Consider the following 5,851-nt stretch of genomic DNA (forward strand, 5'->3'; position numbering starts at 1 on the left):
TAACCCATACTTTAGTCAATGGATAGCCAACTGGCTCACCGACAGAACACTTACTGTCAAAGTTCGGGAGTGCCTCTCTACCACTAGACCACTTACCAGTTGAATACCACAAGGATCTGTGCTGGACCCTCAACTGTTAGGAAACTGTTTATCTGAACTCCAGGCAAAGATAGATGGTCTATGGCTTACCAGGTTTGCAGATGACTGTCAACTAACGCCACTAGAAATGTGGCTTGTTGGTCTAGGGGTATGATTCTCGCTTTGGGTGCGAGAGGTTCCAGGTTCAAATCCTGGACAAGCCCTTAGCTGGTTTGGGAGGTTGGCCTGATAGTTAAGGTGTTTGCCTTACAAACACAAGGTGCAGGGTTGGAGTCTCACAAGGGATAATTTGCTAGGCTTAAAATGGCTTGCAAGGGCAGTTTGCTTAGTACTAATCTATGAACCTATGAACTGGGCGCAATCATATGGAGTCCCCAAATGATGTTAACATATTACAGAAAGGGCTGACACAAACAAATGATTGATGCCAAACTCAAGGATTGAACCTTAAAGGAAAACAACTTTCATTGTCCCCTTTGGCAAAGAAGTCCCCCTCCTAATTATGATATACATAGCACCCCTCTAAGCTTAAACTCAGTGTTGTGAGACTTGGGAACACATGTTGATAGCAATCTAAACTTCAATTTCTATGTGTCCATAGTGGTGAGACACGCATTCTACATTGTGCACCTCCTAAATAAGGGCATAGCCTCCAAGACCAGGAGGTTATAGCTTTGCTGTACTCAATCCGTATCAGACAACTAAGTTAATACAATGCTCCCTTCCATCTGTGCCGCACCAGACACCTGCTGCAGCTAGAGAAAACACAGAGGCTTGTGACCAGGAGAATCCAGAGTCTCCAAAACATGACATAAGTGGAAAGAGTGAAAGACCTGTCACTGAACTCAGTATCATACAGGCTGCTAAAAGGTGACCTATGTCTGCCCTACAGAGCAGTCTCAGACCCTGCCTACTGGAAATGCTGGACATAGCCAAATGAAATCGACAATAATGAGTTGCTCCAGGGATCTCAACCTAGCCTGTGGCATAAACAGATTATGCTGGAGAGACAGATATATCTCCCAGTGATTGCCACTTTGATATAATAGGCTCCCACTGCATGTGAAGCATGGCTACTCAATGACCCTATTCAAGCTCAGCCTTGACAACTGGATGGGTGATTGTAAATTTACCCTTGGGGTGGCACCTATGTCCCTCATGGACAGAACAGTCAGTGCTGATCACAAAATTACTCTGCTAAAAATGACTATCTAACTATGCCCAATAAGGGTACTTGTGTTTTTACATGGCTAGGCTTGTAAATGCCCAAAAGCCATTATCCAAGTAACCTCCTATGAAGCTACAAAGCTACGAACCTATGCAGGCCTCCCAACATCTTCTCTCCAACATATCCTGCTGATGTCATCCACTATAAGTTGTCCTGCAGCCTTGTAAAAGTCAGACCTGTGCCACGGTGCTTGTATAAAGTCCTGAGTACTGTAGTCTATGTACTTATAGAGTTAGGGTAGGGTTCAGTTCTCACTGCAGTCAAGTGTGTGTGTGTGTGTGTGTGTGTGTGTGTGTGTGTGTGTGTATGTGTCTCTAACTAGAAGAGCATAAGTGTGTATCCTGCAGGTAACACTCCGATTTCATGAACTGACAGTTTTTTGACACTTGCACATGCCATGCCTACACATCTATTTCATGTAGGCCTCCCAACATCTTCTCTTTAACATGCCCTGCTGATGTCATCCACTATAAGTTGCCCTGCAGCCTTGTAAAAGTCAGACTTGTGCTGTGGCACTTGCATAAAGTACTGAGTTTTGTAGTCTGTGCACTTAGGTAGGGGTTCCATTCTTACTACAGTCAAGTGTGTGTGTGTGTGTGTGTGTGTGTGTGTGTGTGTGTGTGTGTGTGTGTGTGTGTGTGTGTCTAGGTAGAAGAGAATAAGTGTGTATCCTACAGTTACCACTCCAATTTTGGACTTGCACATGCCTACACATCAATTTCATGCAGGCTTCCCAACATCTCTTTAACATGCTCTGCCCATGTCATCCACTATATGTTGTCCTGTAGCCATGTAAAAGTCAGACTTGTGCCGTGGCACTTGTGTAAAGTACTGAGTTCTGCAGTATGTGTACTTAGGTAAGAGTTCTATTCTCACTGCAGCAGACTGTGAGTGTGTGTGTGTGTGTGTGTGTGTGTGTGTGTGTGTGTGTGTGTGTGTGTGTGTTTGTGCTCTTGCTTGACATCACAGCAAACCTTTTACACCAGCAAGTGGGACACTGTTATTACCATATTCTCCTCAACAGACACTGCTGATGTCATTAGCTATAAAATGTTGCCTAAGACACTCCAAGCCAGACTGGAGCTGTGGAGCTTGCCTTAAATACAGAGTTCTGTAGTCTGTATACTTAGGTAGGAGTTCTGTTCTCACTGCAGTCAACTGGGGTATGTGTGTGTGTTTGTGCTTTTGCTTGACATTACAGCAAACTTTTACACCAGGATATGGGACACTGTTATTAGATCCAAAAATAAAGAGGCCAGCACCACAAGGACAAAAATAAATTAGTAGTTAATTTATTATATCACATTCCAGATTGGTTTTGGCAAATAGCCTTCATCAGTGATATCCTAGTACATGTTCCTTAGTTTAAATACACTCAGTATGCCATCATTTCCTATGACATCACTTCCCCCCAATAATTAGTGCAAAAAGTTGAAACAAAAAGAAAAATTAATTAATACATCACATTTTATTAGTGAGACTTGGTGATAATAACCCCCTAGTTTAATAATCCATTCCTTTCTTTTTGATTCAAAATAGAGTGCCATCCTGTTTTGAACAATCTATTACCCATGACCTTATCTATCACTGCAAAAGTAAACCTAGCTGAAGTATGTACTTGAGAATTTCTGTATAAAGGCTTTGTGATTCTTTGGTTATGTATGTCACTGAGATGTACAGACATGTGGCAGCACAATGATCTCAATGTCTGCCCCACATAAAAGTCAGAACAGGTTCAACTGACCAAATACAGCACCCAATCCGACCAACAATTAACAAAAAAACGTATGCCAAAAAATAGACTGGTGTTTCTGCTCATAAATTGTTTGGTCTTAAGCATGTGTTTGCAGAATACACAATGCCCACAATGGAACGTACCAACAAGCCTGTCTCCTGTGATTGTAAGTTGTTGACCTTCCAGATCCCCCCTGTGAATTTTCTTAAAATGAGCAAAGTAAGATCCCAGGGTTTTCCCTTTATGAAAGGAAAACTGACATCTCTCAGGTAGAATAGAGCCCAGTTCCTCATTAGATGTAAGAATATTCCAATGTTTATGAATTACATTTCTCAATAAACCCACATTCCTGCCATATGTGGTCACCATTCTTATAGTATCTGACCCCTCCCTATGCTCTTTTGATCTATATTGCAAAAGTTCAGATCTTTGTTGATTAGTAGCCCAGTTGCTAGCTCCAATAACATCAGTCCCTCTATATCACCAGTCAAAAAATCTGCTAGAAAGATCCTGCTTAAGGGTATTGAAATCTTCTTCAGAAGAACAAATTCTTCTGATCCTCAGAAATTGAGACTTTGGGATTTTCCAGATAGTATGCCTAGGACAGGGGTGGGCAAACTTTTTGATTCGTGGGCCACATTGAGTTCTAACATTTGACAAAGGGGCCGGAACAGGAGCAGATAAATGGCATGCTTTGAAAACATCACCTCATTGGGGGAAAAATACACATCTTGGGATATGGAGAAAACATGTGCTTTCATTTCCAATGAAAATGAAGAAAAGCATTACAATAAAATCTCTGACTTCGAAATGAGTCTTTAAACACTGAAAATCAAATAAATGACCATTTTATTTTAAAGCACTGAAAGTTCTGTTATCCTTCAGGATATCACCATCACTCTCCTCCTGACTGTCTTTTTTTTCAAAAACGGTAGGAGATGCAGATGTACTTGTCCTGTTCCTTTTATTCAATTTGTTTCCCCGGTGCCAAAAGTCAACAACGACCAGTGCAAGGATGAAACAGTTGCAGCAAGTCAGTCTGTGAAGCGTTATATTTTATCTGCATGCACTGTTTATTTTAACAATGTGCGTATCACAGAGACACACACATTTTAATGGGAGCAGTGTTGTTGGTCTCCTTTTTTAGCCAGCGCATCAAAGTCTGGAGTTAGTTTTGTTGTGGCGATTCTCAGGATGGATCTGAGGTGTAGGTCTGTTAACTTGGATCTGTGGCTGGCTTTGTTGATGTTCATGACGCTGAAGGTCTGTTCACACACGAAGGTAGAGCCGAACAAAGCCAACATCATCTGCGCTTTTCGCCTTAGATTTGGAAACGCGGCATCATTGAGTGAAGCATAGAAGTCATTTAGTTTCAGAGAGCTGAACTTCTCTTTTAAGGCAGGGTCGGACTGAAGGTCGATCAGTTCGAGCTGAAGCTCCTCTGGAGCTGTTTCGGTGTCTTGTGACAGAGGAAAGGCCACCAATTGAAGTGACTTGTCAATTTTGTCGAAATCCAAAAACCGGCGGCAGAATTCTCCGTGCAGTGCATCCAGTGACTCACTGTATTTCTTTACTTTTGCTCCGGCCTCTTTCAGCGTGGCTAGTCTAGGAAAATGAGTGAATGACTTGTTCAAAATCTGCCTGGAGAATAAAGCCAGCTTGGATTTGAAGGCTTTCACATTTGTGTACATGTCATGCACAAACTGCTCCTTCCCCTGCAGTTTCACATTGAGCTCATTCAAGTGTGAAAATACGTCCGTAGCAAACACAAAGTCACACATCCAGCTCTTGTTGCTCAGCTCAGGAAATTCATCAGTCTTCCCCTGCCGCTCCAAAAACACACCAATCTCCTCTTTGAGCTCCCACACTCATTGAAACACTTTGCCCAAACTCAACCAGCGGACATGGGAGTGATAAAGCAGGTCCTGGTGATCCGCATCAGTTTCCTCCAGGAACGCAATGAACTGACGGTGCTGAAGTCTCCATGCGCGTATGAAGTTGACGAGTTTCACCACAGGATTCCCAACATGATTCAGCTGTAACACCGATTTACATAGAGATTCCTGGTGGATGATGCAGTGGAGGAAAATGACATCCTGGTCAGGGTTTTCATCTTTCACTTTATTCTGGATTCTCCTCAGCAGGCCAAGCGTTTTTCCGTTAAATTGAGATCCATCTGTGGTGACTTTAACAAGCTTACTCCAGGAAGCTTCATGTTTTCGATGGCAGCAGACACCCGTTCAAACAAGTCCTCTCCCGTGTTTGTTCTTTCAGAGACTCCATTGTCAAAAACTCCTCCGTTATTTCAAAAGTTTTGTTGATTCCTCGGATAAAATGAGGAGCTGAGCAGTGTCTTTGACATCGTTGCTTTCATCCAGTGCTAAAGAATAAAAAGTGAATGACTTAGCCTTTTTGTTTAATCTGCTGGTGATATCTTCATCTATTAGTTCCACACGGCGAGTCACTGTCCGCCGTGATAAACTGATTTTCTCAAATTTGTCTTTGGTCTCCGGGCACAAAATACCTGCTGTCTCTACCATACATTCTTTTAAAAACTCGCCCTCAGACAGTGGTTTGCTGGCCTTTGCTATTTTGAATGAAAGCATAAAACTGGCCTTGGTACTTGACTCTTGAATGGCAGTTTGACGGTGAAAACAATTTGCTGAGCCTTCAGATTAGCTGCCACCTTCTCAGCAGCAGCTTCCCGTTCTTTTGTTGAGAGCTTGCTAGCATAATTAGTGTGCTTTGTGGCAAAGTGACAGCTAATATTATACTCTTTAAAAACCACC

At 42.5% G+C, this 5,851-nt stretch overlaps 1 non-coding gene across 1 annotated transcript; it reads left to right on the top strand.

Annotated features, from left to right (window-relative positions):
• The first annotated feature begins 230 nt into the window (after window positions 1-230).
• On the top strand, window positions 231-302 carry TRNAP-UGG. The gene has a single exon. It is a non-coding gene; the product is annotated as a tRNA-Pro (tRNA).
• The last annotated feature ends 5,549 nt before the right edge of the window (window positions 303-5,851 follow it).

The sequence above is a fragment of the Protopterus annectens genome, chromosome 3.part1, assembly GCF_019279795.1.
Source record: "Protopterus annectens isolate FY-2018-M chromosome 3.part1, PAN1.0, whole genome shotgun sequence".
Classification (NCBI taxonomy): domain Eukaryota; kingdom Metazoa; phylum Chordata; order Ceratodontiformes; family Protopteridae; genus Protopterus; species Protopterus annectens.